The sequence below is a fragment of the Chlorocebus sabaeus genome, chromosome 9, assembly GCF_047675955.1.
Source record: "Chlorocebus sabaeus isolate Y175 chromosome 9, mChlSab1.0.hap1, whole genome shotgun sequence".
NCBI classification, from domain to species: Eukaryota; Metazoa; Chordata; class Mammalia; order Primates; family Cercopithecidae; genus Chlorocebus; species Chlorocebus sabaeus.
The window spans coordinates 53,316,734-53,344,470 of NC_132912.1; the positions used below are offsets into that span (position 1 = coordinate 53,316,734).

Consider the following 27,737-nt stretch of genomic DNA (forward strand, 5'->3'; position numbering starts at 1 on the left):
GCTGAAAAGTACAGATATAGAATATTTCCATTCTTGCAGAAACAGATAGTGCTGATGTTGACACTTAAGATGAATAGAAAGTAACTTAACCATAAAATGTAACCTTAGCAGAGGTAACTCATCTAATTTATAGCACAACAGAGAGAAACGGAATTGGGGATGGTTAAGCAGTTTCTACCCTTGTTCAGTGAACAAATACATTATCTATTCATAAAGAAATACATGAAATTTAATGTTTTTCCCTGGGTATTGCCTGGATTGTAACATGCCTTTCCCACCTCCTTACGCCAGCATTCTTCCTTGTAGGTTAGAGTTACTTGTTATTGGTAAATAGCCGTTATGGAGACTAAGGACCAGAAGAAACACAGAAAGAAAAACAGTGGACCCAAAGCTGAAAAGAAAAGGAAGCGGCATCTGCAAGATCTCCAGCTAGGAGACAAAGATGCTGGGAAGAGAAATTGCAAAGCCTTTGCAGTTCAGTCTGCTGTGCCGATGGCTCGATCCTTTCACAGGTATGTTTAGCTACAGTCTGATAGTTCTTCCATTCATTGTTTTTAAATAGTAGGAGCCTCTCACAGGTGACATTTGGAGTCACAAGTCTAGTTCAGCTCCAAAGGACATGCAGATGCATGCTGTGTGACTTTTACCAAAACATGAGAAGTCTTCCCACAGAAGCTGCCTTGCCTCCAGCATCTGCACACTGGTTGGTGTTTCTTGCCCAAGATACAAGAATTTATAGAATTTGTTTCTTCCTAAACTTTAAACTGTTTCTACAGTGATAAGTGTGCTTTTTCCCTCTGGATATGTTTTACAAAGTTGTAACATAAAATACAAAAATTACAATATTTATTACTAACATAGCTTTATTTAGTGAGTCCTTGTGATATTCTTAGCAGTGGACTTTAAACGTTATTCAACTAAATCCTTCCAGCAGCCTTACCAGAATAGGAATCATTCTTGCTCTCATTTTATGGGTAAGAAAATTGAGGTCAAGAAAACAAGTTACCTCCAATCATATAACCAGTAAGTAGGAGAGCCAAATTTAACTCTAGAGCCTCTGCTCTTATCTGTTATGATGCACTGCCTCGGTATTTACCTTTTGGTTTTTAAAAAACTATTAAAATCACTCATAAAACAGTCAGATTTAAGGAGTGTTTAATTTTCAGTTCTCTATACTATTGAAGTCGTCTTGTTACATCTTTATTGAACAGCAGTTATTTGGTGAGGGTCAGAAGTTAACAAGTTAATAATTGACAAGTTAATTTTATGTATATATAGTTTGTTGTATTCTCTATATAATATATTAAAGTACTCATATCTATAAGTATACTAAGAAAGTCTACTTATAAGGTTGGTACCTTTTACTCTATTTTGAAAGTGAGTTTTCTTTTTTTTTTGGTTAATAGGAGTCAGGATTTGAAGACAAAAAAGCATCATATTCCAGTGGTTGATCAAACTCCACTAGAGCCCCCACCAATAGTGGCAGTGGTGATGGGGCTTCCAAAGTTGGAAAGTGCACTTTGATACAATGCCTCATTTGGAACTTCACCCGGCAGAAGTTGACCGAGATCAGAGGCCCTGTGACGATCGTGTCAGGTAGGAGATGCCGCCGCAGACACAGAGTTGGCGTGGCTGTTTCATCTGAGGGACATGCATGTGTTTCTTGTTTTCTTGAGTGGAACGTGTTAAATATTTTCATATCATGTTACCTCTCTTATACTTTTACTAAGTTAGCTATAACTTCAGAAAAGGGTAAGTTCCCAGAGATAAGGATGTGATACATGTCTTATCCTGACTGCTCTATGGCTTTGCCAAGCATGTTCCTTGGAAGGGCCTAGCAGGCCTGGTCACTGTGAACACATCATTTAACAGACAGCACGTACCTCCTATGTGCCAGGTGCATATGCTTGCCCTTATGAAACCACATGCTGGTGGAAGTGCGCCTTTTCTCTTTTTCCCATGAGGATTTGTCAGCTTTTGGAGATGGTGACCTTTCCAAGTTTGAGGGAAGGTGAAACAAACTTCCAGTGGTAGAATGGCAATGCACAGTCTGAAATCTCTTGTTATTGCAGTAACATAGTTGGATTGAGGCTTTTCGTTATCTTTGGAGCATCCATATTTTCTCTTCCATTTTTTTGAGACAGCGTCTTACTCCATGGCACAGTCTGGAATGCAGTGGTGTGATTACAGCTCACTGCAGCCTCAACGTCCCAGGCTCAAGCAATCCTCCTACCTTAGCCTCCTGAGTAATGCATGCCACCATGCCTGAATAATTTTTCTTTTTTTTTCTTCCTTTTTTGTTTTCGTAGAGATGGGGTTCCCCCATGTGACCCAGGCTGATCTCAAAACTCCTGGGCTCAACAGATCCACCTGCCTTGGTCTACCGAGGTGCTGGGACTACAGGCGTGAGCCACTGCACCCAGCCCATATTCTCTTGACCATTTTCTTATTACCTTAATTTAGACATAATTATCGTTATGAATATTCTGTTGCATTATGTTTGAGGAAGTTTTTAGCGATAGTGGGAATACGGGAAGTTTTGATAGAGGTGAACACACCTGCAGCTGAACAGCAAGATCATGGTTATCATGGAGCCTGTCCAGTCAGAATTTTCCCTGTTTGAGCACTTTTATTCATCTGAGTAGACTTTTGATATTATCTAAATTTAGAACACAGCAAGAAAAACAGGATGGAATTTATTTCATTTTACCAGTTTTTGCCTATAAAAATGAACTTCTGGTACACTCCTGTAAACGTATATGGTGTTTTACTGGATGCAATTAAAAAATGAAAATTAGAGTTGATGATTGGAGTTTTTTCAGGGTCTTTTTAAAGTAAACATTTCATCTTTTCACTTACAGTTAAAAAGCACAGACTCACCGTTATTGAATGTGGGTGTGACATTAACATGATGGTTGATCTGGCTAAAGCCCCAGATCTGGTAAGTCAGCAGGGGCAGCCTGGGGTGCTGATGGAGACTTACAGCGTTGTGGTAGGTTATTTACCCTGTGAAGGGAAGAGAGTTTTATGATTATTAAAGGAATCATGGTCATCATCAGGGATACAGTAGATGTGACTGAATTGATGATGATAATAATAATGGTAATAAATGTTGTTATATTAATAATACAAATGGAATGTGCACAATGAAATGTATTCCAAAATCTAAAAGCAAATGACAAGATGCAGAAAACCTTTAATGAACACAGTTAATAAGAGTTCATTAACATGCATACATATATACATATAAATATATCATAGTAAGTACTATTTCTTCTTGGACCCTTCCTGGCACTATGCTAACTGCTTTCTACAAATTTTCCTTACGTAAACCCTTGATACACCCTTGAGATGAGTAAGTATTATCCGTAGTTTACATAAGATGAAATAGAGCCTCCCAGCAGTTAAGTAACTTGTGTGAAGATGGGCCCCTTGTTCCTGATGGTTCTGGAACCTTCATGCTTAATGATAATGCTAAAGAAGTACATGAATTGCTTCTGAAGAAGTGATCAGAATTTATCAATAGAAAATGTAGACAGTACTCAGTGTGTGGAAAATGTATACAGTCTTGCATTTATGGAAATGATAACGTTCACTATTCCTGATATTCTATTAACTATCTTTTAAATTAACAAAAATAGAATACAAGTTAGAAAAAAAAAAAAATTAAAGGCCAGACGCAGTGGCTCACACCTATAATCCCAGCATTTTAGGAGGCTGAAGTGGGCGGATCACCTGAGGTCAGGAGTTCAAGACCAGCCTGACCAACATGCAGAAAACCCGTCTCTACTAAAAATACAAAATTAGCAGGGTGAGGTGGCACATGCATGTAATCCCAGCTACTTAGGAGGGTGAGGCAGGAGAATCACTTCAACCTGGGAGGTAGAGATTGTGGTGAGCCGAGATCATGCCATTGTACTCCAGCCTGGGCAACAAGAGCGAAATGTCGTCTCAAAAAAAAAAAAAAAAAAAAAAAAAAAAAAAAAGCAAAAAAATAAGCCATATTGATTAGGAAGTATGGAGTGACAGATACCTTGTTTTTTTCATTTTTATTTAGTTTTTTCTAGAGCTACAGATTTTATACTTTGGCCCAGAAAGAATCCTAAAATATAAAGTAAAAAGTACTACAGATTTTAAAGTTACACCATTGTAATGTCAGAAAACTAAATAACATTAAATTTTGAACATGTAATGCTACTGCTAGTAAAAATAAGTGTTATTAATGTAAAGTTGTGTAAAGATTACTGAATCTTGTATACTTGAAAAGATTGAAATAGTTCATAGAAGTCATTTGTTTCTCTTTTATTTAAAATGTAGGAAGTTTCTAATTTTAAAGACATACATATTAAGAGATGCCTTTCCATTTTTTAATTTTTAGTTATTATGGATACATAATAGTTGTACGTATTTATGGGGGACATGTAGTATTTTGATACAAGCATACAATGTGTGATGATCAAATCAGGGTAATTTGGATATTCGTCACTTCAAACATTTATCATTTCTTTGTGTTAGGAACATTTTAATTTCATTCTTTTAGTTATTCTGAATTACATAATAAATTATAGTCACCCTATTGTGCTGTTGGACCCTAGAATTTATTCTATGTAACTGTATTTTTGTACCTGTTAACCTTTCCCTCTTTGCCCCTCCCTCTCTGCTCCCCTTCCCAGCCTCTTAGCCATCATTGAGAGAGATGCCTATGTAAATCTTTTTCAGATTTTCAAAAGGAGCACACACATTTGGTAAAGCACTCTAACTAATGCAGGGTACACACAATGCATGTTTTCTCTTACCTTGCTCTAACCGCTGGTCTCTCAGGTCCCTGCAGAGCAGTATCCTTCCAGATACATATAAACACACATGCCACCCTTTAAAAACACAAATGGTAGCTTATTTTACACACTCTTCTGTGCTTTGCTTTTTTCGTGTAATGTATCTTGGAGATATATAATCAGTAAGTAGTGTAGCGCTGCCTCCTTCTTTTTAATATAATATTCCATTCTATGGATGCACCATAATTTATTTAGCTTAGTTTATGTTGATTGCTCTGCTCTGGGTTGTCAAAGCCTCCTGAGTACGGCAAAGGCACACACAGTACGTGGATTTGGGTGTGTACGTGCGTGTGTGGATTAGGGGAGTAACACTGGCTTAGATGACAAAGATTGGCAGCTGAGGGACTATTTGCTCCCTGTTCTTCCTGACCCTACAACCAGCTGCTTGCCCCTTGGCACTCTGACATCAGATGTGGTGTGAGGATTTTCCACCTGTTTTTTGAGCTGGTCCAGTGTTGCTGGAGAGCTCTGCTTGCTGCCTCGGTCTGCAGTGGCAGTTGTGCTTTCCTACAAGCCCAACTTCATATATTCTGTGGTTTCGGGTTTTGAATGTTTCCTAGTTTAATCAAAGATGGGCATTTCTATTTCCATTTTGTGTTATTTTCGGTTATCCATGGAAAGACAGGAACAGAACCATCTTTAGTATTAAAACCGAAGTTTCCAGGAATCAGTTCTGAAATTATTTTGCATCTTTGAAGTGTCTTAAATTTTAAAAATTGGTCTTATCTGCTTATATTTTCTTATAGACTACCATTCATGATAATCTTACTGTCTTTTTGACTTAATTCTAAACTGGTAGGTATTTAAAAAAATTTCTGAGCAATTGAGTTATACAAATTAACATACAAGATAGAGGTGTACACTGCATACTTTCCAGCAAAAAACAGATTTTTTTTTTTCTGTAAGAAAATTGAAAGAAGAGGTTGGTTTTCTGTGCATATTTAATATATTTCATTGATTATCACTTTCTTCCCATTCTTTGGGTGTCAGAGAACTGTTATTTGGCTTAAAAATATGTTACAGAAAACTTCATTTCTTTGTATTAGGATTTCTTAGGTAGAGGCCCGGTTAGACCCAGCCTTTTCTGAGTTACTTCTCATGCATTAGAATTCTTAAAATGAAAGTTTATATCCTAGTGGGCATTGTCTTATGGTTGCCTTTTAGAGCAAGTCAGAGGGTGGTGGTTCCTCTGGGTGATGCCTGTGTAGTCATTTGATTTAGTCTGCAGTGGGACTTTTCTGTCGAGGGCCAGATAGTAAATATTTTCGGCTTTGTGGATCATGTCTTTTGCAGCTACTTAGCTCTGCAGTTGTAGTGCCCAGGCAGCTATAGACAATATGTAAATGAATTAATGTGTCTGTGTTCCAATAAAACTTTAGTTACAAACACAGGTGATGGGTGGATTTGGCCTGTGGGCCAGTTGCCAACCGCTAGTGTAGGTGGTCTGTTTTGGTAATTTCTTTGAGAAATGATGTGTTCTGCTTGTAGGTACCGATGCTTACAGATGCCAGCTTTGGGTTTGAAGTGAAAACCTTTGAGTTTCTAAACATCTGTCAAGTACATGGCTTTCTTAAAATTATGGGAAATTAAAATTTCTTAAAATACAGGTTCTGGACAGAAGTTTACCAGGTAGGAAGAGAAATAATTGTTAGAAACTAACAGTATAATCCTTTTAAAATAGACTGAAGACGCCGAGCACAGTGGCTCAAGCCTGTAATCCCAGCACTTTGGGAGGCAGAGTCGGGCGGATCACTTGAGGCCAGGATTTTCGAGCTCAGGGCAATATGGCCAAACCTCATCTCTCCTAACATGCAAAAATTAATCAGGTGTGGTGGCACACACCTGTAATCCCAGCTACTTGGGAAGCTGAGACATGAGAATTGCTCAAAGCCGGGAGGCAGAGGGTGCAGTGAGCTGAGATTGCGCTGGTGCACTCCAGCCTGGGTGACAGAGTGAGACTCCGTCTCAAACAAACAAACAAGCAAACAAAGAAACAAACAAACAGACAAAAAAGACTGAAGAGACGTTACTAAACGTCTTTCTAGGATTTGCCTCCTGAATTCCCTTAGTGTATGTGTTCCCAGTCTCTGGAAGGTTTCCCTCAAGAGAGTGCTTATTCTGGGCCTCTTGGTGTATCTCATTTGTCTCTCTACCTGCTGCATCGGCAGTGTCTGGGTGTTTGGGGGTCGGGACTTTATAATAGAGTACATCAGAAGTTTCTCCCAGTTGCAAGACCAGGCACTGCCCCTTCCTTTCCATGCTGCTCTGGTCCGTTGGCCACAGAACCGTTTCTGTGCTCAGAGGCCTCACCTCCCTCTCCTCACCATACTTAGATGGATGCCCCTGCTCGGCTGCAGAGCAGTCTGCCTCTGTGGGGTTCTAATAAGTCCTGAAAGAAGCCAGCAAGGCTCTGGAAGCCTCAGGACAGTGGCTTTGCTGGAAGTCTCCCTTCTTAGGATTGCTTCTTGTTTGGAGCTTTTATTTTGTTGCAGTAGTGATGAGAACTTAATTGAAATTTAATTTTTAATTTTCCTTTAATGTTTAGGGTGCCAAACTGTTCTACCTTTCTGGAATGGTGCATGGAGAGTAACAAAACCAAGAAATCCACAATCTGGGCCATTTTATTACAGTTATGAAGTTTAGGCCTTTCACAGGGCAGACTTCTCACCCTTATATCCTGGCAGACAGGTAAAAAGTGATTGTAAACTTTTTCTTCCTGGGCCATATATTTCAAAGCTAAAAAGGCTAGAAAAAGAACAGTGATAGGATTTATTTTGTACCTGTTTGAATAGTGGGGGTAGAAGTGTAGTTTATGGAAAATGTCTACTTATATCATTGCTCAAAGATGCTGTGCTTTTGGGAGTAAATTAATTGTGAGATGTTTAGAGAAATGGGAGGACTTAGAAGCATTTAAGGCTACAGGATGTGGCCCCATCCTACGCTCAGCCTCAGTTTTCAGTGATGCTTCCTTCGTGCCCGGGTGCTTGAGTCCTCATGTGTGCCTTCAGTTTCCTTCCTTTGTGCTCTTCTTTGTGCTGTGGTTTTCTCAGCCTGGAATACCCTTTCTCCACCTGCCAGAATCCAAACCACAGCAAAAATCCCAGAGCACAGGCTCACCCTCTTCCAGAAACGGATTTTCTCAATATGTTCTTCACTCTTGCCTGACCCCAGGTGGACGTCATCTCCCTGTCTAGTGTCTTCCGGAATGAATGTCACTTTCAGCCTAGAGACACAGTTGTGTGCCTGCCCCTTTTCCGCTGCTGGATGGTGAACGGTGCTTCCTTATTTCTGCATTTTCTAGTTTTCTGAATGACATGCTTAGTGGACAAGAGTGTGATGAGTCATTGACACATGAAAGGAGGTATAGGAACTTTTGGCATTCATTTCTGCTGTATGATTGAGTTTATTTTTCTAGGATGGAAGATTTGACAAACCCAGAGGATACCCGAACAAACATCAAATGTGACCGGCAGGTGTCACTTTATGTTATTTAAGAGGAGCACACTTGAAAAATAAAAGCCAAATTCACATGCCAGGTATTCTCTTGTTGTAGAACATACTAGAATTACACATAGGATTCTTGGGATGACTTCATTTCTCAGAAAAACTGAAAAATGACCCAGCAAGGGAAGATGGCCTTGCTGGAGGTTTTAAAAGTAAGCCAGCTGTGTGTAGGCCTGCAAAGGTGTTACCGAATCCCCTCTTCTCTGACCTCTTGTCTTGTAGCTAGAGGGCCACTGTTCCAGTGTGGCACAATGCCCTTCTTTAGGGTCATGGGTTAAGCCCTTGGACTGTGGATCGTTGTTAACCCCCCAGTCAACAGTAGATATTTACTGACTTCCTGTCAGCTGAAGCTGGCTTTTTGGGTCCTGTCTTCTAGGGGTGGAAGATTTTGCCATGAGTGATGTCAATTTCCTTCCAGACCCTTGTGCTATCCCTGAACAATGAAAGAAGCGCTGTTTAAATGAGAAGGAGCAGCTGGTTTATGCGCCTCTTTCTGGAGTTGGGCGTGTGCTGTATGACAAAGACGCTGTCTATGTTGACCTTGGTGGCAGCCACAGTTTTCAGGCATCGGTGAGACGGGGGTCATTGCTCTGAACTCTCATTATTCTTTCCGAATGTATTTTTTAATTTAAAAAGTGATGTACTCAGCTTTTATTTATTGAAGATTTTTCTCTTGTACTTATAATAAAGGCCCAAATGCATATTGTAAATATGTAGAATAAAAAGAATACGTTTCTTTATTATACCAAACAGAAGCATCCTGTCCTCCATGCCTCGTTCCGTGGCCCCGGCACGGGCCCTGCTGCCAGTGTGGCACCTGCACGGCTTATCTCCTTTTCTACAAAACCAGTGTGCTTGCCAGCTCTCGTTGGTGTTTTTCTTTTTCTCATTCACAATGGTCACCTCATTCTTCATTTTAAAGCTGATTTCCAATGTTTATTTCTTAGTTCTGAAGTAGAATTTTATTGGGTTAAAAGCAGGGTTATTTTAAAATGTTAGAAAAGCTAGCACTGTTGTAGCACTGGAACTGAGAGTTTTCTAGCTAGGTGTTTAGGTTATCAGGTTATATACTCACTGAGCTTTGGAAAAGTTTAGTGGATATGGGGATCCATTTAAAGCTTTGTTGTAAAGATTTTCTTCTCTGGTTTTTGAGGCCTTAGGAAAGGTTCTCAGGAAATATGTCTAAGATAATTTTGAAAACTGAGTGAAACCAATGTCTCTCCAGGATCTCTGTGCTTTCCTCACGTGCCTTTTCTTGGTGGTCTTGACAGGACGAGGTGGGGCCCACCCATGAGCTGGTCCAGAGTCTCATCTCCACCCACTCCACCATTGATGCCAAGATGACTTCAAGTCGGGTGACGCTGTTTTCTGATTCCAAGCCACTTGGGTCAGAGGCTATAGATAATCAAGGGGAAGTCTGTTTTTTTTTTTTCTATTTTTAATGAAACGATATACTACAGAAGATCATATCACCCATAATTCTGCCATCATTACGCATTTTGGTGGGATTCATTCTATTTTGTTTCATTTTTCTTTGTGTGTGCATGTGTCTCTGAGGGCTCTTCACTTACCTGACATTAGGAGAGAGTCTTTTCTTGAAATAAAATACAAGATGCATTTTTCAGCAGACCCCAAATATTCCTGAAATACCATGGCATCTTCCATAGGTTGCTTTCTTGTGTTTTAAGAGACCTGAGGCCACTTGGCTTTCTTTTGGTGGCCAAAACACTAGAGGAGTCAGTGAGTTTGTGGCTCTCCAGAAGCCGCATGCCTTGTCTCTGAAAGTTGTTTTTAGATTATGTTGTATTATCTACCGTGGGTAAGTTTCCACTGATATGTGGCTTATGTGAATTACTTTTCAGCCTGGGTTAAGAATTTGTATACCTTTATGCTTAGTGGATGTTTACAAAACATTGGTTTTGTTGTATTGGTTTATGACTCCCAGTAAAATTTATCTAAAAATTTTGAGATAATCTAGTATGTAATTTGTTACCATGTACATAAACTACCTACCACAGTGCCTGAGATAATGAGTGTTGTTAGCTATTTTCATTTTTGCATATCCTTCTTGTCATCCTTGTCTACAAGAATACTCTCTTCTAATATAGTTACAGGTAAAATACATAATTTTATTTCTATATTCTGAGCATTTTTTTTCTTTACAGTTTTTATGTAGTCATCCTTTTGTTGTTACCGGTGTTTTTTTGTTATTGTGGTTTTTTTGTTTTTGTTTTGAGATAAGGTCTCACTTTGTCTCCCAGGCTGGAGTGCAGTGGCATGATCTTGGCTCACTGCAGCCTTGAACTCCCAGGCTTAAGTGATCCTCCCGCTTCAGCTCCGCAGGTAACTAGGACTACAGGAATACACCACCATTCCCGGCTAATTTTTAAAATTTTGTTCTAGGGATGAGTTCTCACTATGTTTCCCAGGCTGGACTCGAACTCCTGGGCTCAAGCAATCCTCCTGCCTTGGCCTCCCAAAGTCCCGGGATTACAGATGTAAGCCACTATGCATGGCCTGTAATTGCTATATTCTAACTTATCCATCTCTTATGGTACAATTTTTCTATTTTATGTTTTCATACTTTTATATATCATACTATGTTAAAAAGCTTCATACAGTTTTCTTTCATCCAGTGATTTTAGCCTCCTTATGATCTTCTCTATCAGTTATGGCACTGGTGACTTAAAATGGATGTTCTTCCTCTGTCATTCCTCCTACGTTTGTTACCTGGCATTTTAAACAAAGAGCTTTCTCTTCTCCCCTTTGTTTCGGTCTCACTGCTGACTAATGCACTTGCGTTTTATTCCATGGGTTATTTTCCATCACTATCATTGTTCTTTCTGATGCCTGTGCTGTCCCAGATTCGGCCACGGGAGCCTTCAGCCTGTATCCTGTGTCCTGTCAACTGTCTCTGTTAGTCTTTGAGCATTTCTTACTTTCTGACAGAACAAGAGGATCCAGGCTCATTTTGCCCTCTTTCTGCCTTGGGCCTGGACTCAGCCCTTTCTCTCAGGGATCCTGTGTTTTTAGCTTAGAAATTAATCAGCTTTCCAAAAGATCTACAAAACACTAACTTCCCTGTTGAGCAATTGTTTTCTAAAATTAGATTTTTTTTTTAAAGGGTTATTCTTTTATTCTGTCTGTAAGTTCTTTTGAAGTGTGATGTTAGGGAACCATGCCTGAGTTTGCTTATTAAGTCTTCCAGTGTTTATCAGATCATTTTTTCCCTATGCTGTGTCATCTTAAACATCTTAAACAATTCCTTGACATTTTTGACTTCTTTGTATTTTCATTGACTATATTGCCATTTCTAGATTATCTGATTAACGTACAAATTGAATTCTTTTGCATTTCCTTGGTAATACAGGCTGTTGATGCCAAAGGAGGAAAAACAAATGGACTTGAAAACTGGTCGAATACATTGGAAAGTCATCTTTGAAGATGATTCTACGCTAAAATCCTCTCTCCTTTCTTGGTCTCTTAATTTTTTTTTCTTACCCAAGTATATACAGGTTGATTTTGTCTTTCTAGAAGATTGAATATCTTTGGTTTAGAGATATATTCTCTTAATGTTAACTGATATTAGAATACTCTTTTCTGTACTTTATTTCAATACATTTTAAAAATAGAAATGATTATATTTTCTTTTAACTTGTGTAGTAGAGCATGGCATACATATGTTGTATTCTCAGTATTTCAAAAAATTACCTTCTTACTGTACAAGTTGTATTCAGCATATAAAGTCTATCCAGCTTTGTTTTAGATGCAGTGTGATTATTACATGTTGATAAGGTGTGAATTGGAGGTGGGATCCAAAATTACTGTACTTATTGCAATTTTTAAGCTAATTGTAGTGTTGGTGGTAAATATTTTTCCTACAAAATGAAAACAGCATTTCATCAGAAGTTGTTTAATGGTCTTTCAGACATTTTCTTTTATATCTTTGGTGCTTTTTGCCCATGAAGTATCACTTTTGTGTGTGTGTGTGTGTATGTGTGTGTGTACGTGTGTGTGTGTATGTGTATTGATCTGCCTCTAAATTTCACAGCATTCATGGTCAGGGATAACAGAATCAGGCCTAGACAGAAAGCTGAGCAGTACTCTAGTACGTCTCTGTGTCCTGGTTGCCACGTTATCTCTGTTGTATACTTATAAACTGGAGAACTCTCTGACCTGCAACAAAGGTTGGATAGGTCAGAGACAATTGGGAGAGGAATCCTCTGCTCTATTGTGCCCTGTGCCCCACTCCGAAATGCGCTCTGAAATCTGTATTTAAATATTAAATTTGTATGGTGAATGTATTCTTTTTTAATGTCAAAAAATTAAATGATTGGTCAGCCCACTTAATATTTACAATGCAGGACTGACTTTGCATATTCTCTGTCTTGTATTTTTGCTTTATTTAAGCTAAGCTAGCCTCCAAAGCTGGAAGCTGAATTGAGTCGAAAAATAATGACAAGTATACAAGGTGTGTTTGGAGGATTGCAGATGCAGGGGCACCGTACTGCTAAAGGAGTGTTGGAAGCTTACTACAGAAGATGATAAAAGCAGACTGATGTGTATTACCTGCTGAAATGTAAGCTGGAGGCACAGGTGAGGATTACTAAACCTAATGAGCAGTATGGCCGATAGGACAGGCTGTCAGGCCGTGGCAGTTCAGCAGTGGGCGTGCTGCCTGTGAACCAAGTCATTTGTTCCAGAGGACTACACTTAAATACCACAAATAAAATTTTCCTTGTCACTGATATTTGGTATCACAATGAAATAGATGTTATCTTTCAGGTTTCTGGTTGAATTACCAGCCATTAACATCTGGTGATTCGAGTTGTAAAATTATTTTTAGTTTTACTTGTTCACATTTCATCCATAAAGCACAAACAAGATATATTTTCCCACATAAGAATGTACGCAGTATAAGACTTTAAAACACACTAATGAAATATACATGGTTACATGCTTCAATGAACTAAAACTTTCATCTGTGATCTTTATTTTGCAACACTCTGAAGTAACATTACAGTCCTTTCAGTGTGCTGTGTCATTTATATCCCTTACTTTATCCTAGGAATCCTGTATTGCCTCCGAGCGTATAAAAATTGAGACATGTGCATAGCTTCTCCCTGTTGAGCCCATCAGTGGGGAGGAGCTATGTACCGGGGACATTTGGCAAAGATTTTCATGAGTCTGTTGGATGTAACAGCTCCTTAAGGAAACCTCACAGTTTACCTTCCCTGTTTTTTTTTTTACCATTTGTAAACTAAGGCTCAGTGATGTAAAATATAACACATTCTGCGCTGTGGCATAACTACAGCTTAGGTTTTCATATTCAAGACAAGCACAAGTATAGCTGGAAAGGTATGAACGCTTATTATGCCTCAAGATTCCTCTATTGGTTTAGTTGTGACATTTCCAAACAGCTGACTTGGGGCTAAAGCATCTTTCTATCTGGCATCAGTATTTCTAAGTTGCCTTTAAGCTGAATAAACATTTGGTTTTTATATTTAATTGCTTCAATGTGAAACACTGCAATTTAAAAATTTACACTTATGTAATATAATATTTTACACGAAATAATAGTGACTGGCAGTCCATTGGTTGAAGAAGTATTATTTTTCAGATCTTCTGCTCTGTGTCATCAGCTGTAGACACTGACCTGGTATTTATCTGGAAAGGCTGTCAGGGGTTCACAGTGCTGCCTGTGGGTTATCTCCAGACCCTTTATAGATGGCACTTTAGGACAGGGTGAGTCACAGGTTGCACTAGAAGTTGCCTTTGAAATTAGACCTAAACTGTGTGGAACTGGAACCCTTGTACGCAAAGCTCTCTACCATCCAAATCCTGCTGAACTCTTAGGAAAGAACAGTTTTCCAGATTCATTCTTTCCACACACAAGATTGTTCACTGCCCAATTACTTGCTTCCTTTTTTCTTGACTGTTATGTTTTACTTGACTCTGGAGTCTTACTTTATACTCTCACCTTTGCATGGAAATGTACCTTATTTCACCAATTATACTATCTGTTTATCAAAAACAGAAGTAGTTACTGACACCTGAAAATTTGTACCGAGAATGTAGCTGGGAATATGTTACGAAAGTATACTTAAAGTAAGAAATCAAAGGAAGTGTATTTAAATCAAAGCAAGAAATCTCATTTCCAAATGGCAGCAAAGCGTGTGTTGCATAGAGAGAATCAGTGCAGGAAAGTGTTTTAGTAGCCCAGATTCGATTGTACACTGGTGAATAAGCAAGAGTTCTTTTTCATTTTCGTCTTGCAATTCAACAGGATATTTGGGTTCTTTTTCTATTCACACATGTCAGATAGAGACATGCGTGTTGTAAATTATTTTGTCAGAATGAAAGCCTGGCAGATTTAATGCTTTCTTCTCTTCTTGCTGGACTTGATATTGGTTTCTTGTTCATTTCTTGATAATATGTTTGGTTATTTTTGTTTTCATTGCTTTTAGTGTCAGAGATGACTTTGGATTCCCAGTTTTGTGTGCTCTTGTCTGGCTCCTGAACCCAGCTGGAGAGGTGAGTCAGTCCCAACTGGTGAAGTACTGAGAAGAAGCTATGCAAAAGGCAGCAAGGTATTAATAAGTGTACCTCTGAGACTTCAGCCACCTCTGACTGTTCCATGGAATGAACAAGTAGTAGTCTCTGTCAGAGCTACGTTTTAAAGGAAAAAAAGAAACTTGAAAGTCGTAAACTGTTTATTAATTTATGCTGTTATTTTGTGTTTACTCAGCTCATTTATATTGACTTGTAAATTAGTAATTTATGAACTATTATCTATCAATTCATGACCTACATGTCGGCAAACAAATTTTCTTCTTAATAAAGAATCCGGTGGCTGGGCACAATGGTTCACACTTGTAATCTCAGCATGTTGGGAGGGCAAGGCATGAGGATTCCTTGAGGCCAGGAGTTCAACACCAGCTTGTGCAACATAGCAAGATTTCATCTCTACAAAAACATGAAAACATTGGCTGGGCATGGTGCCTCATTCCTGTAGTTCAGGCTACTCAGGAGCCTGAGGTAGGAGGATCACTTGAACCCAGGAGTTTGAGGCTGCAGTGAGCTGTGATCGTAACACTGCTCTCCAGCCTGGGTGACAACCAAGACACCATCTCTTCAAAGAAGGAATCTGGGGGCGTCAGTGTGTGCACGCAGCATGGCTTGTGAATGAGGAAGTGCATGTCTGCATAGTTGTGCTCAAGAATGTGTTGATGATTATACCTTCTCAGAATGAAGGTAATTTTTTTTTTTCTTTGAGATGAAGCCTTGCTCTGTTGCCAGGCTGGAGTGCAGTGGTGCTATCTCAGCTCACTGCAACCTCTGCCTTCTGGGTTCAAGTGATTCTCCCACCTCAGCCTCCCGAGTAGCTGGGAATACAGGCACATGCCACCACTCCCAGTTAATTTTTTGTATTTTAGTAGAGATGGGGTTTCACCATGTTGGCCAGGATGGTCTTGATCCCCTTACCTCATAATCCTCCCACCTTGGCCTCCCAAAGCGCTGGGATTACAGGTGTGAGCCACTGTGCCTGGCCTGAAGGTCATTTTTGTAAAGTCACAAACTTAGATTTGATTCTTCCTTTACATATTTTTCTCATTGACATTTGAAAGCACCTGACCATATATAAAATGAAGAATTTTCCTAACTCCATAAAAGGAGAATTATGACATCATCTATTACTTCTGTCACTTGACTCATAAATCTAAACCATCAACCTGCTTATTTTTGTATACTGTCATACTGTGTATTCCCTGCATTGAATGCCTTTCTATTGATATTCACTGTAAAAATTGTGGGAAGTTTTCTGCACCCTAAATTTTCTGTTATGGGGATTAAATATCCTCTATCTATGTTTTTCCAAGTTTTACAGCAGCAACGGTAAATACAGCCCTCACAGCAGCCTGTTGTTTGTCCTGCTATTGTGTTTCCATCACAATACACGAAGCCTCTTTGTCTTCCTGGTCGTACCCTTGTAAATTTTTTAAAAAATTATGTAATGTGTGTATATACAAATACCTATATGTATGTGTGTACACATACAGCTGATATCTAGTGAGATTATGCAGGCATGAACTATAGAATTAGCTTGTAATTTTAAGAAAATAAATTATTTTGTAAAGATAAATCTCATGTTTAAGAAGGGGAATTACAATGGAATCATTTAGGGATGCCTCAGCCTAAACATAATATGGAAAAAGCCACAATGAAAAGTCTTGTTAGAGTACTGCTAGGTTACTCAACCTATCATCACATTTAATTAAAATGTCAGTTTGAACCATGGCCAGTCTATTTTAGTTAATATATTATCGAAATCAACTTGTGAAGTCTTCATTTTAAATATAGAATTTGTGTTAATAAACTGGAAAATAACATTCTATTGCTTGGAAGACGTGTTAAAGCCTAAAGATTTATGTCTTTGTAAAAGAAGAAAACCAGCTGGTGATCAGTTGGCATTAGTACATAAAGATATACTCATATTTGGTAATAGCCATTTTTTTCTAACTAGAGTAAGAGAGTTGGGAACGGGAGGTAGAAACAAGGACACGGATGTATAAAAAATCATAGAACAAAACTGCATTGAGTTCTGAGTATGGGTCTGTGATCCGTGCTTCAGTTTTAGAGGTTCATGTGTCCCTTATGAGATGGGACAGGAAAGCCAGGAGGACAAGAGTATGTTTGGGCCTGTGCCTGTGCTTCTACCACAGAAGTCAGCAGCTCTACCTTTCTCTTTTCTCCTCTTTATCTAATAATTGTCTCCTCTCCAAATTTGGGAAATGAGCTTAATCAAAGATTTGTTGTGTTTTTTTTTTGTTTTTGAAATGTGGCCTCAGTGTGTTGCCCAGGCTGGTCTTAAACTCCTGGGCTCAAGTGATCCTCCCTCTCAGTGTCCTGAGTAGCTGGGACTACAGGCGTGCACCACCACACCCAGCTAAGTTAATGCTAACGTATAGTTTATCTGCTTCAGTTTTGAAGGGCAGGATGTATGTTTCTGTGTGTGGGGGTGGTAGGGGGTAGTGTGTGTGTGTGTGTGTTTGTGTATGTATTTATATATTACTAGTCCATCTAGTCCATTGCTGCTACAACAAACTACCACCATGTGAGGGCATAAAACAAATTGATTACACTCCTGTATGTCAAAGTCTGATGTGGATGTCCCTGGGCTAAAATCTATGTGGTGGAAAGGCTACCTTCATCTCTAGAGGCTCTAGGGGAGAATCTTTTTTCTCACCTTTTCCACATTCTGGAGTCTGCCTGCGTTTTTTGACTTTGGGCTGTTCTCCACTCTCACGATTAGCAATCTTGCAGCTCATTGGCCCTTCTTCTATGGCCACATGGTTCCGTGGTTCTTTCCTTCCCCCTTCCTTCCACTGTTAAGGACTCATGTGCTTACTTAGTCCTGAATGGAGGCGCCATCATCATCCACATGAGGCCACTGTCCTAATCCATACAGGCTGCTACAAGGAAATGCACTAGACCGGGCAGCTTATAAACAACAGAACTTTGTTTCATACAGTCCTGGAGGCTGAGAAGTGCAAGATCATGGTGCCAGCAGTTTTAGTGTCTGGAGAAGGCCTGCTTTCTCATGGAGGCTTCCTTCTTGCTGTGTCTTCACATAGTGAGAGGAACAAACAAGCTCCGTTGTGCTTTTAATAAGGGTGCTAATCCCAGTCATGAGGACAGAGTCTCCCGTAAGGCTTAACCTCCTAATACCATCACCTTGAGGTTAGGATTTTAACACAGGAACATTGATGGAACACAACATTCCTTCCATAGCACCAGGGTGGTCTCCTCATGTCAAGGTCTTTACTTTAATCATATGTATGATGTACCATTTTCATGTAAGGTTCTAGGAATCTGTGGACATCTTTGGGGGGCCATTATTTTGCTGACCACATTATACATATATATATTCTAGACTAGTACAAAAACAATGCCACTTCCATTGCTTTATGTATGTGTATATATATACATTGTTTAATGCTATAATTTTTAAAAAGTTATAGACACAAATATACCCATTTTAAAAAACCATTTTTTGCTATTTTACTTCATACTGCCATCTTATTTTTCCTGAAACTGCTTCAGCCCTGGAATTCTTTATCACTATTAGTTTTATTTTATTGAAATATTCATGAATGAGCATACACTTGTATGTGGATTTAAAATTCACAGTAATTTTCTCATGAATTCATCTGTGAATAACATTTTATAGACAAAATGTCTGCACTAGGATGAAGACAAGAGGAAGATGTATAATTCCCTTGTTTTAAGGTACCGCCATTCATTATTATTATTTTAAAATATGAGTGTTGATTGATGTTAAAACACAAAAAGGGAGTGGTGGCTCCTGCCTGTAATCCCAACATGTTGGGAGGCCGAGGTGGGCGGATCACTTGAGGTCAGGAGTTTAACACCAGCCTGGCCAACATGGTGAAACCCTGTCTCTACTAAAAATACAAAAATTAGCTGGGTGTGTGGTGTGTGCCTATAATCTTAGCTACCCAGGAGGCTGAGTCAGGAGAATAGCTGGAACCTGGGAGGCAGAGGCTGCAGTGAGCCGAGATCACGCCACTACACTCCAGCCTGGGTGACAAGCGAGACTCTATTCTTCCCCCGCCCCCCGCCAAAAAAAACCACACACACACACAAAGGGATGATTGGCCGGGCACAGTGGCTCACACCTGTAATCCCAGCACTTTGGGAGGCCAAGGCGGATGGATCACATGATGCCGGGAGTTTGAGACCAGCCTTACCAACGTGGAGAAGCCCTGTCTCTACTACAAATACAAAAATTAGCCGGGCATAGTGGCACATGCCTGTAATCCCAGCTGCTTAGGAGGCTGAGGCAGAATAATCACTTGAACCTGGGAGGTGGAGGTTGCAGTGAGCTGAGATCACACCATTACACTCCAGCCTTGGCAACAAGAGCGAAACTCTGCCTCAACAACAACAACAACAACAACAACAACAAGGCAGATTTATAACTGGGCAGTGGAATTGAAAATTGTTTTAACAAATATTCAAAATACCTAAGGAATTTGTATAAATAAATAGGAAAAAAAAAAAAAAAGAGAGAGAAAACCATCAAGAAGCCCCCAAAAAGCAGATTTGTAAATGGGCAATGGATTTGAATAGACGTTTAGCCAAAGAAGACATCCAGTTGGTGAAAAGGCATATGGAAAGGTGCTCAACATCACTGATTATCAGGAAAATGAAAATCAAAACTGCCACAAGTGGCTTAGACCATAGCGGCATGAATGAAAGTTTTCAGGCCTCCAGTTGTTGGGAGTGGCTGAGGAGAGTGGGGAGCTTTTGTCTGTAGTTGGAAGAGTGGAGTCTCAACAAGAACCAGTGTATTCTGGACATGTGTGGGCCCTGGAGTGTGCATGGCTGGATGCCTTGTCTACCTGTTCCTTATAGAGTGACACCATTGTGCTGTGGTCGATCAGAGGGGCAGGTGGCTTTCACAGGGAGTGGGAAGTGGTGGGGGTTGGTTTGTTTGCCTGTGGATGATAGCAAAAGTGGGTTGGCTTCCCAAGAACTTTTAATAGTAGCCTGTTTTGCTGCAATTCTGGATCCAGACTGGGGTCCCAAGGCATCTTAGTGGTCCACAGCTTCTTAGCAAGTGCATGTTCAGTTGGATCCCCCCACCCAGCCTGGGTCATCCGCATCTTCTGCCTCTTGGGCCACACATAGCTCGGCTCTGCACTGAGCCGTCATCCTGTGGTGAGCAAGACTGCATTCTTGGGCTTCAGTCTCTTTCCCTGCAGCATGCAGTCAAGGTGGTGGCTGGAAGGGGCCAAGGAGCCACATCTCACAGTGCCTGCTGCCTGAACAAGGACCAGAGGCTTGTGGAACACACGGCTCTCAGGTTTCTCCTATTCGATGACTCATCAGCTGCCCCCACATGGCTTTCTGGCTCACAGCAGATCTAGCCTCCTCTGAGCAGTGAAGATGGGATGTTTTATGGTCATTTTCCCTGGTGTGCAGAGCCCAAGTGGAGTTCTTCAGCCCACCCTAGTCCATCCCCTCTGTAACCCCCGAGCTGTCCAGTCTTACCTCCCTTCATATCAAAAGCCCATAGTTAACCCAGAGGGCTTCAGCCCTGCCCTGCCTAGCTTTCTAGGAACCCCCCTCTCCACCCACCCTAATCAGGACACTGTGTGAAGGTTCTCCCTCATTATTTTAAAAGGAGGAGAAATTTTTCTGACATAGAGGTTCTGGTGAAGTGGCCAGCTCCCACATCACAGGGTGACAGCAGTTTGGGCTGGACCAGGATAAGACAGTGCTGTCCCGGAGCTGGCCATCTGATAAGGGGCTCCAGAAAGTGCAGTGATGGACCCCTGGGAGGCTTTCTGCTCTCCTGATGGTGGGTTTTTGGTGAGAGGACCTATTGGCCACTAGGCTGTCTGAGAGTGTGTGTGTGTGTGTGTGTGTGTGTGTGTGTGTGTGTGTGTGATGTGTGTTTTCTTGGATTGATTTCTTTCAGCATGAAGCCTACTGTTTTGCTGAATGTATCTCACTATTTCCTGAAACTCACTACATTCAGCTGGCTTAAGGGTCCTGGGGCCTCGCTGTGTCATATTTGCACAAGCCTAGTGTCTGTGCAGACTGTACACTGGAGTTCAGTTGTAAGACCCTTTTGATCCCTTATTCTGTCCCTGTGATAGAAAAGCTATTTCATTCAATGGAATAGAAACCCAGATATAATGGGGAGATGTTCTAATCTGCCATCACTGGGGCAGTGGCCAGTGATTTGGACTTTGTGGCATAGACAGAAATTTCCAGGTTCTGTAGGTGGTGGGCAGAGGCCTCACTTTTTAAGAAACTTCCCTCACTCCACCCCTGCCAATGAGGACGTTGCTTGGGGGTATTTCCATCAGTGTTAAGTAGAAGAGATCATTTCTTGATGTTGAATTTCAGGTAAGGATGCCAGCTTCTGTATATCAGGGTAGTGGTGCTTGGGCTGAGACAGGCCTAGACAGCACTGTCTGAAAGGGGGCTCAAGGAAGTAGCTGTGAAAGGCCCCTGGGATGTTTTCTGCTTCCCTCTCTACAAGTCGCCTGGAGGGAGATCCTGTTAGTCACTATGTGGGGTGTGTGTGTGTGTGTGTGTGTGTGTGTTCATACTTGTTGCTAGGGGGTGGGAAAAGACAACAGAAGCCTACAGAATCTATAGTTCTCAGTTCATCTCCCATCCTAGTCCAATCATGGCCTAACATCCTTAGCTCCTGATGGCAGAGGAGACTCTGCACATTTGTGTTCATGTGGCTGTGGATGCTGGCAGATTCAGATTGGTGCCCCAGGCATCTGTGCCTGTAACTGCAGTTTCAGCTGGCTCAGGACCAGGCTAAAGGGCCTCCAAGCTTCCTCCAGTGTCTTGGTGCATGCATGTGCAATATACCCCCCTGGCCTGGGGCTTTCCTGCCTCTTGCCAGTTGGGTCAGAACTAGCTTATGAATCAGTGTTTTCTGAGCTTTAATAAAATTGGCTCCGACCAGTTGGATACCTGAAAAGGGCTATGTGATATCGATTCTTAAAGATATATTATTTTAGAGTAGTTCTGAGTGCACAGCAAAATGGAGTGCAGAGTGCAGAGGTCTCATATGCCCTCAATTCCTGTACACGCTCGGGTCACTCCACGAACAACCTCCTACAGCAGAGTAGAATAATTATTATAGTCAGTGAACTTACATTGACACATCATCATCACCCAGAGTGATACTCTTGGTGGCCCACATTCTAAGGGTTTGGAGAAATGTATAATGAGAGTGAAATGTTGAATGAATGTATCATTATAGCTGTTATGATATCCTGCAGTATATTTTCACTACTGTAATAATCTCATGCTCTATTTATTTGTCCTTTCTTTTCCTAACCACTGGAAGCCACCCATCTTTTCAGTCTCCATAGTTTTACATTTTTCTGAATGTTGTGTTCTTGGAATCACAGAGTAGATAACTCTCCGGAGTGGCTTCTTTCAGTTAGTAATATGCATTTAAGATTCCTCAGTGTCTTCTCACGGCTCAATAACTCATTTCTTTTCAGAGGTGATTAATATTTCATTTTCTAAATACACCACAGTTGTATTTATCAGTTAAGCTACGGAAGGACATCTTGATTCCTCCTAAGTTTTGGCAGCTATTTTAAAAGCTGCTATAAACATCTGTGTGTAGGTTTTCATGTGGACATAAGCATTTGGGTCATTTGGGTAAAGACCTAGGGAAGTGCAATTGATGGATCATGTAATAGGAGTATATATAGTTTTGTAAGAAACTGCCCATATTTGGAGAGTCTTTATGATGGTAGAGGAGAATGTGTTCACACACTGAAGAATCAATCCAATGAAGGAGGTAGAACTTGAGGATCCAGAAACAATGATGTAATCATGACAGCTGTTAAAAGATACAATTAGACACTTTGAAACATTAGAAAATAAATTTGAGGATTCAGAAATGTATATACTACCCAACCCTAGACTTCAAGCAGCTCAAAGGTCCAACAGAGAGGCTTAGAGAGGGTGGGAGAAACTTGTATATGGTGAATGTGGAAGAAAAGGAAAATACTTGATTGAGTAAAGTGAAGCAGTGGCCTCATTTGGAACATTACAGTGGAGAGTCTCTAGTTAGATGTTAGTTGGTGATTTCTGATTGGTTAAGCTTAGGTTTCCTTTCGTTATTTACACTGAGTCAAGTTTGGTTTGTTTAAGGAGGAATTGGGTGCGCTGCAGCCACCTCAGCCTCAGGGCCACTTGTTTATTTGATTATTTTTAACAGAGAAGATCCTTTTAAACATATCTGTTGCCCTGGCTGGAGTGCAGTGGCATGATCATGGCTCACTGCAGCCACAACCTTCCAGGCTCAGGTGATCCTCCCACCTCAGTGCTCCCCACCCTGAGTAGCTGGGACTATAGGCACATACCACCACACCACCATGCTAGGCTAACTGTATTTGTTTGAGAGATGCAGTTTCCCTAAGTTACTTGGGTTTCTTTCAGACTCTCAGACTCGAATAATCTGCCTGCATTGGTCTCCCCAAGTGCTGGAATTACAGGCCATCTAAATCTTATATCTCAGATTTGCCTTGTGACAAAAGGAGGGATACTTTTTCTGACATGATGAGGCAGAGAAAGGGGAGGTGGGCGTGTCCTCTGCATATTCTTTTCTCAGGTGATGGGAATATGGTCGGCTCTTGCCTAATGGGATATATTTTCTCCTTGAATGATTTCACAAGATATCAGATGAGAGAAGTTGAATAAACATTAGAAGAACATAGAAAAGATAGGTTATACATGTTGGGTTTCTGAAGAAATGATGTCATCGGAGAAACAAAACTTTTACTGATTTCTGGAAACATTTACGGCCAATTTTTTGTGTAAGTAATTTGAGTGTATGATGGTATCTCTTACCAGTTTTTGATATTTTTTTCTGGTTCAGCTGAGTGGTGTCATTGAGGAAACACAAAGTGGGGCCCATCCGGGAATGAGATTTTGCCAGAGAAAGGACAAGCAGCAAGTCAGGGAGCTTAAGGTAATTATGAGAAAGTGACTATCTAAAATTGCTTAGGTAGAAGGAGACAGATTGGATTTTTGTGTGTTTGATATTTGGGGTAAGAGGGGTATGCGTGTGTACGTGAGATATGTTGTTTATTCTCTCTCTCTCTTTTTTTTTTTTTTTTTTTTTTGAGAAGGAGTGTCGCTCTGTCACCCAGGTTGGAGTGCTGTGGCACAATCTTGGCTCACTGCAACTTCCACATCCCAGGTTCAAGAGATTCTCCTGCCTCAGCCTCCCAAGTAGCTGGGATTACAGGTACCCGCTACCACACCTGGCTAATTTTGTGTGTGTGTGTGTGTGTGTGTGTGTGTGTGTGTGTGTTTTAAATTTTTTTTTTTCTTAGTAGAGATGAGGTTTCAGTATGTAGGTGAAGCTGGTCTCAAACTCCTGACTTCAAATGATCCGCCCACCTCGGGTTCCCAAAGTGCTGGGATTACAGTTGTGAGCCACTGCGCCCAGACTGTTAATTCTCTTAAGAGAGAAAATGAGGGGATTAATGGACTGTGGTTCTGGACAAGGTGGAAAACTCTTAAAGTCGAAGTACTAGGGCAAGTGCTGTGACAGGCTAGGATGGTGCAATCAGTCCCTTCACCCAGAAATCAGTAGAATGTTAGCAGTTAACAAGACTCAAACCTTGTGAAAAACAGGTTGTGGAAAGGAAGTCCCTTGCAGCAACTGTCACCATAATCAAGACAGAATGTTTGCAGAATAAATGGAGTTACCTGCTTTCAGCCCCAGGTGGTAGCTATTGTCTGCCCTGATGATAGGTGATATTGATTTGTGATCCTGATATCTTAAAGTGGGGTCACTCATCTCTAGTAGAATTAAGTCCACAGTGAAGTTGTCCCCTCATCCCCAAAGAGATAAACATATGTGAATGAACTGAAGTGATAAGATAACAACTACTGCTGCCTGGGATCATGAGAGACCTGAAATGAACTGATAGGAAGTGAAAGGTGGCTGAGATAATGAGAATAGACCCATCTGCAAAGGATCATAAAACCAGCAAAGACAAGGTTTTGTGTAAGATGTCTTCAGAAGCTTTGTCCATGAGAACTCTAAGGACTTCTCCAGATCTGTTGGCTGCTGCTGTGATCTCTGCCCAAAAGGAGCCTGTGACCAGCATCCAAAGGGCTTCTGGACCCACTGGACTCTTCTGGAGGTACACTGGTCTCCCGAGCCATGGCTGTGACTTTTTACTCCCTTTATTACTGCCTGTGTGTAGAATGATAATTGTATAATTGATAGTGTGAAGACCTCTTGATAAATGGTAAATCTGAACATATGTATTTGGCTGACATGTCATTGTGAAACCTCACAGCTTCAGTCAGTGTCAGAACAGCTGCGGAGTTTGTACCTAATGCACATATCACTGGGCATAGTCTACAGGCACCTAATAACTCAGGTACCTTAACAGTCACTAATGAGTATATCTCCAAGGAATAGTCCAACAACACATGACTGGCCTGAGTCAAGGTAACTATATGTCCAATCCAGGGTCATAGTGAGTGGACATCTGCCAACCAGGGGTCATTCCCCCTGCCTGCCATTGAGCAGTTCAGAAGTGACTGGTATAAGCAGACATGAGTGAGCTTGCTGAATTCACTATTTGCCTCTTTGGAGGGGATCATACCCAGGATCTAGGTCATTGTGCCTTATTGGAGTCCTACACATTTCACTTGCAAATTATATTTGAAAATTAAATGACCATGTTGCAAGTCATTCACAAGACATTTTTTAAAATTGCATTACAGAACCCATATTAACATCCAGTGACTTGTAGAAAGCAGTAGAGAAATGTATTAGGCAAAAAGTTCTGGCAAAGACCAGTCTGATACTGGCCTGATTATCCAACCTTAGGAATTGGCCACATCAACTCAAAGAGCGAAGAAAAATAAAAAGTACTAGATTTATTACTCAAGACATTAGGAACTATCCATTTAGATAGATAGATGATTTTAGCTAACAAAATATTACAACATCATCCTGAAGAATATGTCCCTCTTCCAGAGAACCCAGGAGGTTATCATGACCCCTGGAAAGCCCGACCAGCAGTAACAGTGCAAGTTACATAGGTGCATGAGTGCAGAAATACAATCTCTACTGAAAGTAAGTTTCATACTAGGCAAGAATTACAGGATATACATAGAACTTTTGCTCACAAAGTCAAATCAGATGTACAAATTCAATATGGTTTAGGAGTCAATGGTTGTAAATCCATTGTGCTTATGGGAAGTGAAGTAGGACAAATGACTGTAATAGCAAATAACTCCAGGATGAATGATGAATTAATTGCTAGAGCAGAAAATATCCAAGACCTTCCTGACTTATGATGGGTATGGGTAAAGAAGTTGGATGAGATGATACCCAAACATGATTCCCAGGTTTACCTAAACTAAACAATGGAAGACTGTAGAAGATGCCATTAAGCTATCTCAGGAATATGGAAGGAATATTCGCTTCTGATGGGACAGGACTTTACAGGGCACCTGAAAAATTTTCCATGCAAAATCACTTTTACAAAATGTCAAGTTATGATGCCCAAGATGAAACCAATAAGTCACAACATTCACATAATACACTGTGCAGCCCTGATCTCCTGACTGCCATAAAATGTTTCTTACCTCTAAACCAAAGGTTCATTTTATAATTTAATTTTTCTCATGTTTTCTGTTCTCTTAGCTTAAAAAAAGATCATTACAAACTTTTTGTATGTTTTTCATATATGCTTGCAAAGAATTGTAAAACTTTGTTGTGATTATTTTTCCTTTAAGCTGAAACTTCCCTAATCTTTCTTTAGAGATTGTGGCATAGCATGCTAGTTTCCTTTCCATATCCAATTGTTTGCTGTAATGAATACAGAAATACAGGCACTATTTTGTAACTTTAAATAGACATCATTTCAAGTCTACAAGAATTATCCAGAATGGTGTCTAATGACATTTCTAGGTCTTCAGACACTATTAACACAGACTGTAGCCCCTAGGTCCTGAAAATTTTACTAAATACTGGTTACCGAAACTGAGCTTTTTTGAATTCTTTTTCCTTGCACTGTGGTTTCCCACATTTCAACATATCATCTATTTTTGTCCTCAAACATTACTTACATATTTTCCACAGAATTAAAAATGAATCGTCCCTCCTCTGAGTTTTGAAATGACCCTTTGTTTCCTATGATACTGATTCTTCTGGTCCTTTTTGTAGTTATATTTTAGAGTTTGCAAATATTCACACATGTTGCAATTGCATATAATTTTCTTATTAGTTATTTTTTTCCTCTTCCCCTAAAGTTGCTGTTATTTCTTGTAACTTTTTGTGGCAAAAATTAAACCCATCTTTCACTTTGTTGATATGCTTATTTGTAATTTAACTCCTTGATTTTTGCTCAAATTGCTTTTCAAGTTACCCACTTTTAGGGAAGACATTATTTGGGTTTTGTTTAGTGTATCAGGCTTTTTTTTTAGTTAGTTGTATCAAGAAGTGTAGACTTTTCTATACATAATATCCTTTTCTCCACAGTAGTTTTTTTTTTTTTTTTTTAAGTCTGTTAAAATAAAGATCATCCAAAGATCTTTTCCTAAACCTTTCCTCTACCAGAAATATCCCTAGAGTCACATGGGCCTTTCTCCCTTCTTGCTTTTGTAGGCGTACAAAGCTAATCTGTCCCTGATCGGATTGCATGCACGTGTGCCTTTTGGGGCCCTTGTGCATTCGTTCTTCCTTCTCTTCTAACCTCAAAAATGGGTTTTCTCTGTTGGCTCTTTCCCTTTAACGTAGAAGTATACTCACGCTTTTGTTCAATCTTGGAATAAAAGGCTTTCTTTACT

The 27,737-nt window shown here is 40.2% G+C and overlaps 1 pseudogene; it reads left to right on the top strand.

Annotated features, from left to right (window-relative positions):
- The first annotated feature begins 442 nt into the window (after positions 1-442).
- Positions 443-27,255, top strand: LOC140712464 (ribosome biogenesis protein BMS1 homolog; annotated as a pseudogene).
- Positions 27,256-27,737: the final 482 nt, after the last annotated feature.